Below are 13399 nucleotides of genomic sequence, written 5' to 3' on the forward strand. Positions count from 1 at the left end.
ATGCATATAATTGCTACTGTTCGAAAGAAAACACTCTGACGTGTCCAGAAATACAAATATCTTCTCTGTGCGTGCCCTTTAACGTGAGCTTCAGGCAAAACCAAGATGACTTGGCATCCAGGAAATGACAAGGATTTTTGAGGCTCTGTCTTTCATGATCTCCTTATATGGCTGTGAACGCAAGAGGAATGAGTCTGCCCTTTCTGTCGTTTCCCCAAGGTGTCTGCAGCATTGTGACGTATTTGTAGGCAGATCGTTGGAAGATTGACCATAAGAGACCACATTTACCACGTGTCCGCCCGGTGTCCTGCGCCGAAATTGGTGCGCAAAAGTCACCTGCCAGTATTTTTCCATGGGGCACAGAGAGAGAAGCAAGCTTCCACGAACTGCATGTCAATGAAGAGATATGTGAAAAAACACCTTGAGGATTGATTCCAAACAATGTTTGCCATGTTTCGGTCGATATTATGTAGTTAATCCGGAAAAAGTTTCACGTTGTAGGTGACTGCATTTTCGGTTCGTTTCGGTAGCCAGGCGCAATGTAGAAAACGGAACGATTTCTCCTACACACAGACGCTTTCAGGAAACACTGCGCATTTGGTATGTGGCTGGGAGTCTCCTCATTGAAAACATCAGAAGCTCTTCAAAGGTAAATGATTTTATTTATTTGGTTATCTGGCTTTTGTGAAAATGTTGCGTGCTACATGCTACACAAAATGCTATGCTAGCTTTGCATACTCTTACACAAATTAGTCCATTTCTATGGTTCAAAAGCATATTTTGAAAATCTGAGATGACAGTGTTGTTAAGAAAAGGCTAAGCTTGAGAGCAAACGCATTATTTTAATTTTATTTGCGATTTTCAGAAATCGTTAACGTTGCGTTATGCTAATGAGCCTGAGGCTTAGTCACAAACCCGGATCCGGTTTGGGGAGTTTCAAGAAGTTAACTTAACCAGGAACTGATTTGGGCTAGACTCCTGAGCCATCCCAGCCTCCAACTGGGCTACCTGCGCAACCAGTCTAAGGTTTTGTTGGCGCTGCTCCACAAGTGCTTGCTCCTGGAGAGCCTGTTGCTTCTGCTGGCTGATGATAAACTGAGCCACCAGATCCTCCATGGTAATCTCTGCACGTTCAACCCCACGGCACCCAAAGCTACTGAGATGCCCGCATTCTCCACCATATGTGGTAAACTGTGGGGTGTTGGGTTGAGCGTGCAAAGATTAACCCCGAGACAGGGAGGTTCTAGTCAGAAAACACAACTTTACTAGGCAACAAAATAAACATAAAATAACGTACTGTAGATTTGGCTAGGTCCTTCTTCTCAGGTTCTGCTCCGTGTCTGTCTCACTGTTCCCTCCGACAGTGTGCCATGGTGCTCGCTTTATGACTTCAAGCCTATCAGCCTAATGGCTGGTGTAACCAATGTGAAATGACTAGCTAGTTAGCGGGGTGCGTGCTAATAGCGTTTCAAACGTCACTCGCTCTGAGACTTGGAGTAGTTGTTCCCCTTGCTCTGCAAGGGCCGCGGCTTTTGTGGAGCGACGGGTAACACTGCTTTGAGTGTGTTCCTGGTTCGAGCCCAGGTAGGGGTGAGGAGAGGGACGGAAGCTATACGGTTACACTGGCAATACTGAAGTGCCTATAAGAACATCCAATAATCAAAGGCATATGAAATACAAATTTTATAGAGAAAAATAGTTCTATAAATACTATATTAACTACAACCTAAAACCTCTTTACCTTGGAATATTGAAGTCTCATGTTAAAAGGACCACCAACTTTCATATGTTCTCATGTTCTGAGCAAGGAACTCAAACATTTGCTTTTTTTACATGGCACATATTGCACTTTTACTTCTCCAACACTTTGTTTTTGCATTATTTAAACCAAATTGAACATGTTTCATTATTTATTTGAGGCTAAATTGATTTTTATTGATGTATTATATTAAGTTAAAATACGTGTTCATTCAGTTATTGTTGTGATTGTCATTATTACAAATAAATAAAAATCGACATCGGTGTTGAAAAATCATGATCGGTCGACCTCTAGTTGACACTGCCAGCACTGTTGACACTTCCTGGTGACCCGTAAACCAAGCTGTGTGTAGCCTCAATGAACATGTTCTGGAACTCTTCCTGTTCCTCAATGGCTCCCAGGCAGTCAGTGACAGTAATTAGTCTTTATTACATTAAGTTAATTACTATGTAATAACTAATGTGTCCACTTCAATCAAGCAGTTAACATGTACAGTCGGAGTAGGACTCATTAGTAAATCCATTACCTCAAGCTTCCATCAACTTGCCTGAGATACTAAGGCTGCTTTTATACATGCAGCTCAATTGTTATATTTCTTCCACTAATTGGTCTTTTGACCAATTAGATTTTTTCCGTCAGATATTTATCAGAGCTGATCTGATTGACCAAAAAGCCATTTACTGAAGAAACGATCAGAATTGGGCTGCCTGTCTAAAGCAGCGTATTAGAAAGAAACAGGTCTGGTTGTGACTTATAGTCATGTATGCATACAACCCCATATAGCTATTACATTTACAATATGAGATTACCTATAGTACTTTAATTCTGCAATAACATGGTTCTATCTAGCCTGGTTTAAGTATTTATTGATTGTAAACGTCATATTTCATTATGAACTTGAAACGATAGTCTTATGCTCCACCTAATTCCTTACCCTTATCCTTTAGCTGTGGAGACGAGCTTGGAGACATTTGTTTCGAAATCAACAAATAGCGGGAAACAACGCAAATCGCCAATGACGCATTCTCAGAATGCCAAAATATGTTTTATAGTATGTACATTTTACATTTTGTTACGGCTTTCTTCTGTTGAAAGAGAGGAGGACCAAACTGCAGTGTGGTTATCTTGATACATCTTTAATAAAGATAATATTGAACAATACAAAAACACTATAAACGTAACGTGAAAAACCGAAACAGCCCTATCTGGTGCAAACAAACAGAGACAGGAACAATCACCCACGAAACACTCAAAGAATATGGCTGCCTAAATATGGTTCCCAATCAGAGACAACGATAAACACCTGCCTCTGATTGAGAACAACTCCAGGCAACCATAGACTTTTCTAGACAACCCCACTAACCACAATCCCATAACCTACAAAAAAACACTAGACAAAACACACCACATAAATACCCCCCATGTCACACCCTGGCCTGACCAAAATAATAAAGAACACACAAAATACTAAGACCAGGGCGTGACACATTTTTAGCATATGGATTGTTTTAGTTTTGTAAGCTAGGCTACCTATTGAATTATTTCCTTTATGACTCAAGCCTTAGCAGTCATTCTGATATTGTTCCCAATGATCAGTGCTTTCGTTATTATGTTGCTGTCCAACGGTTCTGAATTTGGATGCACCCAACTGCCCACGTTTTTCTGTGCAATAACCTTTTGATTTTAAAAGTTTTGGTGTGTGTACTAGGCTAATTGATTACTTTGGTTTCACTAATAAATATTTTGAAATGGAACCAATTGATCCGTTTCTGTCGAGTCCTTTTTAAACAGGATAAATGGCCTATATAGGCTATAGGCCAGCTAATATGAAAACTATTTTACACAGTGATCCTTCAGCACCAGGATTGGGAGATTACCATCAAGTTTTGGGTAAACTGGAATGTACTTTTTGTTGGCAGGAGACTCTCCATGGTGGGCTTTATTTCCTATTCTCTCTCATTCACTTCCTTTGGCTGAGTGGATCTAGCTATTTACTGTATGGGGGAAGCGGAGGTTGTTACCATCTGGCTTGTTGTCCTACTTTGAGTGAATGGAAACATCTGCAGAGTGGATGGCACACTAGCTAAATTGCACTGAACCATCGTATCTCTCAGGAGTTCACTTTCTGACAGCCTCACACTTGAACACATTCTCAAAACAGAAGAGACCAAAGGAGTGCTGAACATAATGTATTTTGTGTATTTTCTTCTTAAGATTTTTTAAATCATAATTTGGACCAGGAGTCAGTCAATATTTTGTCTTACTTTGTCATTCAGAACTGGTTCAAAACCTAAGAATGTCAAAAATGATCCGCATTCAAATGAATATGATGTGGAAAAAATGTACACCTTGTGACACCTATTTAAATCATGGACAAAAGTTCAAGGACTGTTTTTCAGGGGACTATCTGTTGGGTTCGAGACATATGGTACACAGGCAGTTATTTAAATGCAAGCAAATCACTTTTGGGGAAGAATATGCAGCCATTCCAAAATTGCTCTGACATTAATGAACTGAATACAAATAAGATACAGTTTCCACAGGGTCAGCACTGCATTGTACAGGGCATATAGTTAACTATGTGCTTCCTAGTTATCACTTTGACACTATGCCATCTCAAAGATGTGAAATATAGACTAGTTCTAGTTCCAGTCATGCTGGTCAAGAAAGAAAACTATTGGAGACAATGTGGTCCTTGAAGAGTGGATTTGGGCAGATTCTAAAACAAATTTGTTCCGAAACAACATGCATTTTAAAACCATATCAAGAATTTCTGAATATTTTTTTTTGGGGGGGGGCGGGGGGGGGGGGGATTCATCCATCTAAGCAACAGAAGCTTTGTGACGAGATGACATATGATGTCGGCCCTTCAGGTGCTGACAACCAATTTCTGAAAACATTTCATGTAGCTGAACATAGCTGCCATAACAAATGAATGAGCACCACATTCCTCACTTAGGAACCTCTCCTGAAAGTCACATTACTTGCTCTGAAAAACAGAGCCACAGCGAAACCTAAACCATATATATACTGCTTGTGTGGTGTGTACTGTACAGCGCCTCATAGCTTATAATGAGAGCCGTGCTGGACGTCTTCTGGGCGTGAACAACAAAGACATGATAGAACAGGAGGGCAGTCTGCAAAAGGCCTTGGTGAGAAATTAAGTCACCATGGATTGTGTGTCTAATAAGTGTCCCATTCCAGCTCCAGGGATGGGATATTTTGATATGGCGTCCCAACATGCTCTTACGAGTAATAGCATTGAAGAACATTGGCAAAAATGAAAAGCCGTGTCCTTACGGTACAATACTGACAATGACCTGACAACAAGTAATTGCTAAATGACAAAATGGGCAACTGTATTAGGAAAAGGTTGTCCGTGCCAGTTTGGTAACAGAATGAAGGTTTGTGCTGTTTGTGCCGTCATTCTGTTACCAAAATCTGCATTGTTCATGTAAATGTGTTTTGTAAAATTTTCTGTGGGAATTGTTCAAAGTAGTCTTTGTTCTTAGAGTTGTATGGCTTGTTTAACGTTTTTGTTTGACATACATTTTAAAGTGAAAAATCTGAGTGTCAGTGTTACTCTGCTACAGTGCCCCTATCAAATACTTGGTTGCTTGTCTTCTGTCTAAATATTTTGACTTTGCAACATAGATCAACTGTCTGGCCCTGGGTTCCAGTTACCTTACAAGGAATGCCTCAATCCTGGCCCAGTTGGGAGCGTTTGTAAGCCACATTTACTGACCTTTGTCATATGTGAACTGTAATAAGTCTCTGGCTGTTTACAGTGGCTACAGGAGAGATTCTAGGCAGGGATGTTAGTGATTAGGCACATTAAAGCAATACAGCACCTTCCCACCAATCACACTGGTTGCAAACTTAAACTGTTCAATGTTCTTGAATGTAACCTAACCCTAGTTCCTTTTCCAGCCCTGCATTTCTAGTTTGGCTTTCAAACAATACAAGACACCTAGAATAAATTTAGGAAATATCTAGTGTCAATCTTGCCTGCCTCCTCTCTTTTATATTTGATGGGATGAAAAGAGATGGGCCTCCCCTAGTGCATGAGACACGCCACAGTCCCTCAGTTACCCACATCCAAATTCCATTGATTCATTTTTCCTACATTGCCTGGCTCACTGCAAGCCATCAGAGGCCAGACTAGATGAAGCCTAAAGTGATTAGTCTTGGGTTATAGACAGTCCATAGTGCCAAAATATTCAAAACATTACAACTGAACTAAGGTGAAAAACTAGATGGATGAGCGCTCAGTGAGTGAGAATTTAATGTAAGCAAGTTCAGATGTTCAGTGGAATTGACACAACGAAACAAAGATCAACACGACTTGTGAAAAGGGCAGTTAGTCACATCACAATTAAGCTAATGTTGAGCAAAATATAATCTTTGGAAAGCACTAACACAGCCCTATTTCAACTTGAATGTGCCTCGGCATAATACCACAAACATCAAACGGTTCTTGCAAACTTGTGAGCATTTGGCTTTTTATTTGTGACTGTCAACACATATTTTACGCCCTCTATTTCACCTCATAATTTGGCTGGAGGGCTGGGGTGAAAATTCACTGTCTCCCTGTTGAGGATCATATGATGCTCGTGTTGCTTTGTATTTTTTCACACATCGCCACAGAGCCAGGGTTTCAAACCCTTGGCTGAATGGTGTGTTTGTTCATCATGGTCCCTGCAAAACAGGAACACGGCTTTCTCAGACAACACTGTCAAGACGTCCAAGGGAGGCCCCATGCCAGCACACCCTACTTCGCAGCTGCTGCCAACAAATAATTTACAGGAGAGGGAAGTGTCAGTCAGTGCTGTATTTACAGTCCTAACCCTGAGAAAAAAGAAGACATGAACCCTAACATCTAGGGGCATATTTGGACCTCATTTTACTGGAACATGGCTGATGAATATTGGCACTCAGGTTTTTCCTTGATGGGAAGAACAATCACAACTCAGGATAAGACCCAGACAGCTAGAGTCACATATGTTTATTGACCCAAACAGGGGGCAGGCAAAAGACAGGTCAAAGGCAGGCAGAGGTCTGTAATCCTGGGCAGTCAATAAGGTACAGAACAGGCTCAGGACAGGCAGAATGGTCAGAACTAGGAAAGAGAACTTGAGAAAGCAGGGAGACAGAAAAACACACCGACAAGACGAACTGGCAACAGACAGAACACAGGTATAAATACACTGGGGATAATGAGGAAGATGGGTGACACCTGGAGGGGGGTGGAGACAAGCACAATGACAGGTGAAACAGATCAGGGTGTGACAAAACAGAACATTTAGCTTCAAATGTTGATACATTTTTATTTCTTCACATTTTAGGCACAGCAATGTACACACGACGATAGGCCTACACGCAAATGTTCCAAATCAAATCATATTTTATTGGGCACATACATGTGTTTAGCAGATGTTATTGCGGGTGTGGCGAATTGCTTGTGTTTCTAGCTCCGACAGTGCAGTTGTCATGTCTACTCCCATTCGACGACATACTAACCACCGGTCCTGGCATCCATCATTACGTGCACCTGCAGATCATCATGATACTCCCCTGGACTTCATTACCGTTCTGATGACCTCCCCTATATAAAAATCGGTCACACCCTTGGGTCCCCTCCTCAGTCAGTACTGTTCCTGTGTTCATGCGTAAATGCCACTGTTATGTTGTCTCGTTTGTTGTTTTATTAAATTTGTCACCCGCTTCTCGACTCACAGCATCTCCGTTACAGCAGTAATATCTAACAACTTCACATAACCTACCCAATAGACACAAATCTATGTACAGGAATGGATTTAAGAATATATGGACGAGCAATGTCAGAGCAGCATAGACTAAGATACAGTAGCATAGTAAAGAATACAGTATATACATGTATTTTTATTTAACCTTTATTTTACTACATAACAGTTTACTTACTCAGCTGACATCTTGACCCAGTTACCGCCCTCATTTACAATGCAAACCATAACGAATTACTATGGGAATAAATGAAGGCAAGTGGAAGGTGGTGGAAAGTAAGGAACTTCTCTGTCGGCCCTGGAGGCCATTTGAAAACATGTTTTCCAGATTTTCCAGATTTTTTTTCCAGATTTTCACATTGTGTAGCCTACAATGATGCCTCTTGCACATCTCAGTGCAAGAGGCATCACTACAGTCCCTGGTTCGAATCCAAGCTGTATCATATCCGACCATTATTGTGAGTCCCATAGAGTGGCAAACAATTGTCCCATCGTCAACTAGGTTTAGCTGGGGTAGGCTCTATTTCTTTTTAACTGACTTGCATGGTTAAATAAAAGGTTATATTTACATTTTAAAAACCTCATCCAGTGAGGGTATTGTTGTCTTAGCAAGGGAGGAGAATTCTCCACCAGGGCGGACTGTGAGAGGATCACGTACAAAACGCAATGATATCCTTGGGCATGCTGTAGTCTTCAAATCTGGTGGATAAATTGTCCCTCAGCTGCTTAATGAAATCTTCCATCACCTCTCTGACAATGCTCCGGCCTGGTCCCTATGCCTGTCGTTTCTTCGGTGTGCTGAAGTGCAGTAGCCTTCCAGATGACAAGTCCAAATCAAACAGCTCAAGCTCCTAGTAAAGGCTTCAAATTTCTCCATGTCCACAACTGTTTCCCTCTTCCTTGTAACTGCAGATTTAATCCGTTTAAGTTACAGAATATGTACTCAAAAAAATAAAATAAAAAGTGCAGCTTGCAGTTGACGATTCAATGTTTCTTTGTAGGGCCTCTATATGGGACAGGAAGGCCACTGAAGTTCTATGCTTAGATTCAGAATTAGTCAGATTGCAAATAATTCAAACAGCGATATTTTCATTGCAAATAAGACACTGGCTTGGCATTGGGAAAAGATGGAGATGAACATTCTCTGAAACTTAGATTTTCATTATCCACCTTTATTCTTGATATTTAATGAGAGCGACATTTTATCTTGCTATCAAGCAAATTGTTCTGAACAAATGTTGACGTTAAAAAAGTAGTGTAGTCTATAATAGGCTACGTAGAGCTGTTTCTCACCAATCGACGCACAGAGAAATAGACTAAAATAACAATTGAATAGAGTGATATTATGTGCGTAATCAGATCAAAATTAACTTATTGTCACTGAATTTATTAGGTTCTAATCATGTGTGTTAAACATGTTACATTTGTAGTGTAGGCCAATTAATTGTGCTAATATTATATACTTATTATGTTCTGGCCGGCCGTCATCCAATTGTTATAATAGGCTATTGCTTCAAATCCTACCCGGTGTCAACTATTTCATCACTATTTCGCTCTGCTCTGAGACAAGCATGGGAACTGGTCTTGATAAATCAATTCCATTTTTCTTCCACTGAATCTCTGTTTGGGTATTGGTTAGCCTACAATTAAGGTGTGGAAATGGTCACATTGTACAACGCCATACAACGTTTCCTTTTTCATGGAATTGAAACACCATAATATTAATCAAATTAATTAAGCTACATTTTAAAATCAATACTCATACTATGTTCTCACAAAAAAAGTATCTAGTATAGCCAATATTGAAGACTGTCAAATGATTCTCAAACTGTCCTTTTGGTCGTCAAACTAGCACTAACGAGCATTAATGGCAACAATGGCTGACAAATAACGTGCCATAAAATTTTAGGACACAAATTTTAAAGGAAGAACCACTGTATGAGATGTGTAATGCAAGATATGTAAAAAATTATTAAAGTGGCCAGTGATTTCAAATCTAATTTGCAGGAAAACACATAAAATGCACACTGCACATGGACAGAGATGGAAATATCCATTAGAAATTTAGAAATAGGGGATTTCTATAGAAGCAATAACTATCATGGGTTGCTAATATGACTAGGATAATGCATTTGGCTGCTATAAAATGAATGTTTACTTGAAAACAAATAGAACAGGAAAGCGCATATGAAAAAGTCATTATAAAATAATTGCCTCCACACGTCTATGGTGGCATTTTGGTAATAGGCTACTTTGAAGCAAGGTAAAAACAAGCCTCATAATATAAAGTCCAGGTTTCAAACAATTAAGGAACAGAAAAAATATATATAGTGATGCTAATGATAGGCCAAACCCTCTTCTGGTAGATGAAAGGCTTCTTCTGCTATGGTATTATGGCAGTGCCCAAACATACATTAGAGGTGCATGCCACCACCTACTGTGTGGACTGTGTGTCAGCCTACGGTTCTGGAGTGTGAATTTATTACACTTTGTAACAAAAAGGGGAGGGGGAAAAGGACGGTGAAAAGAGATGAATGCCCTAACAACTAACCCTACACCCATTAAAAGCTCACCACTGTTCAACTACTTTGGCCCCATCTGATCCTAGGTCAGCCCGGCAGCCTGGGAGGACAGGACACTATCGCTCAACACACATTGTAACTCGTCTGCAGTAAAATTTCATACAGCCAAGTATTTCTTTGCAGCTGCCACCATAACATCTACTTTCTGTGATTTTACGTTCCATTTCTGCGGTACAGTTGATTTCTATGGCTTTGAACGCAAATAACGCAAGTTACTCCTACCACTCTATTGGCCTCGACCTACTCACAGGGATTCTCTTAGGATCCCTTGCCCTGGACACATCTTCCTCTGCTGCGCTCTTCACTGCCTCAGCATACAACAGCTTCTGTACTACTTACATCCTGGCCAACCTCAACCTGCCTTTTTCCCCCCCTCACTGGACAATTCTGATCTCCCGCACCATGAATTAACACATTCCTTTGTCTCATGTCCTCCTGCACACTTCTCACATATAGGAATCTCCTTCCTACACACTGCTGTTTGTCATAAAATTAGACATGTACGGCACAAGAGTATACCCACCTCTTCAGGCACCACTACACCACTGGTAATGTCATAAAAATTATTCCATGCTAGTTTTAAGGGTATCAATTCAATTATCTTCGAGGTTGTTTTTGAAATCCATACTTTTTGTTGACGGATTCAGTTAATTTCAAAAGCGTGCCTAAACTGCATGCAGTGCAGACACATTTATTCCACTCCAGGCCATGTTGTCCTACATGTTTACAATGCTCATCCTTTGATCAGAAAATGCCCAATCATATTTTCAAAGTCAAGTGATCAGGTGGCCTATCAGCTATCACACTGTTAACAATAAATGTCATAGCCACAGGGGTCTCCATCCCACATGAAAACATCCTCCAAGTGCACTGTGATTCTCTTTTTATTTCAATTCCTGAGCCAAGAGTGGGTTTTTTAAAAGATTCTAATAAATAAACTTCACAATCCATCAGAGCTCAAGCAAACATATTGTCCAGTAAAGACTGGATACATTTTTCTCAGATTTCCATTCTGTCATTGTGCTTTGGATGACTACTGACAACAACAGTTGACAACAACTGGGTTAGCAGAGATGGCTAAAGATATGCTGTTCCTGACAAACTCGCCTGTCAGTCAAACACATGTCTAATTAACCAGTATGTCTTCAACCAGTGTATTAATACAACCACTGCTGCTAGCCAAGCTGTGTACAGTATCTGAAGGCTGGCTTGTTACATGCATTATGTAATGGCTGAGGTGACAAAGTCAGAGAAGTGCCCATTGAGAGCCGGGGCTGTGATGATGTCAACTTGGCGTGGCTGGACCCAGACACTGCAGAGCAGACCTACACTGTAATAAGTGGCTGACTTGCTTTGTCTAATAACCAACAAATCACTCCCATTTTCTTTGGGAAAAATGGTAACCAGTGCTCATCACTCCTAAATTTAATGATTCAAGTCAACAAAAGCATGCGTGTGCAGCCTACCTGACTTGATTACTGGTGTTCACAACACAGCTCTGCTGTCTTGGTATCTTCAATAATTTTCTTCAGCTCCAGCCCGCAGCTAGCGGTCTACGGGCATCGTAGTTGTTATACAGTCAAACCTGTCAAAATGCATCAGTGTTAAAAATGGGTACACATGAGCATAATAAATCCCAAAGTTGTGCACCATTGTTCAGTCTGGATCATTTCTACTAGGCTACATATAGCTTAGCCTGGTATATACCTGACAGTGAAAGTGCAACCCGAATTAGAGTTTGTGCGGAGGCCTTTTTCCATATATAGACACACCCTATGATTGAATAAAATAAACTATATGTAGGCTACTGAGTTTGTTTGATGCTTTCAGCACTGGGATTAAAAATTAACCCACACTAATTATTAGAGGGAGCCAGAGATCAGTATAGCCTAACAAGAAAAATAAAAAGTTGCCGAACCTCCAACTGCCCGCTGGTCTTCGCAGATTCTGCCATTATGCTCCTGAAGTTGCCGGTAATAGTCTACACCAGCAATCGGCAACCTTTTCCTTTTAAAGTGCCAAATTATCATACTATTTCTACTGATCTGCGTGCCAGTTATGATTTTCATTAGCACATTTTCATGGAACAGTTTAATTTATAATAAAAAGTCTACATATCTCAAAAGCAATGCCATGTGGTTCATCAAAATATCTAAATGAAAGCGATACAAGCGATACTCAAAAATTGACAGGAGGCTCCAAACAAAAGACAATTAATAAATTAACTCGTAAATGGAAAGAAATGGAAAAAAAGTGTAGCCTAGGTTGTGCGCTCTGTAAACAACGTTTCCATTCCTACAATGACAACGGTAAGACTGTAATAATAAATATATTGAATGCATTAACTGAAATGACCGTAACCAAACAAACATTGTATATTAAAAATTATTGGAATTAACAGTAAATGTGATACTGGTGTGCCATCCCCGCGGCCTCCACAATGAATTAGTCCACTGAGACAGGCGTGAATCAGACGGGTGTCTCGTGTGCCATACATTTGTTTTATATAGTCTTGGTCGACCAACAGCCTATCAATCAACCAGTCGACTAAATGGGGTCAGCCCTATTAACACCTGATGCAGGTTTATATTTACACTGTTCATAAACACATGAATTAATGTCTTCATTAATATCAACCCAAAAATGTAGGCTGCGCGAGGCAATTGACATGCATTGTGGCTGGTTTTATCCATTCAACTTGTGCAGTAGCCCAACCAGTCGCAAGATGGCGGTATTATTCCTTTTACATCGTCTTACGTCCGACTTCAATGTGCATAGCCGGGTATACACTCGTGTACACCTTGGACTGGCTCTTACATGAAACATCCTCCTTTCAGGCTGCAAATGCTTCAGTTTCCTCCTCAACTCGATTGAATGGCTCCTTGGTGGAAAAAACCTGGCAAAATACGTGTACTGTCATAATAAAACACAATTTTCCACCACCATGCCAGGATGGCTAATGCTACTTCCTGATGTTGCCCACTATGTTCAGCCAGGGCTAAGCAACAGTCACGCCCATCCGGAAGTTGTCTGAAAATCCGAAAATGGTGGTGGAAAATTGTATTTTATTAACAGTAAGAATATTTTGTAAGTTGTTTCCACAGAGGAGCCATTAAATTGAGCTAAGGAGGAAACTGACGCATTAGCAGCCTGAAGGGACGACACACTGGGCACATACATCCGTTCAATGTTTAGATTTAAATTTGTTTAAGTTGTCAAATAACGTGAATTCAAGGTGAAATAAAAAAAACAAATGACCATGTCATCGGATTTAGGTGAAAATAATACGAAATTCC

The sequence above is a fragment of the Oncorhynchus masou genome, chromosome 24 (assembly GCF_036934945.1).
Source record: "Oncorhynchus masou masou isolate Uvic2021 chromosome 24, UVic_Omas_1.1, whole genome shotgun sequence".
Taxonomy (NCBI): domain Eukaryota; kingdom Metazoa; phylum Chordata; class Actinopteri; order Salmoniformes; family Salmonidae; genus Oncorhynchus; species Oncorhynchus masou.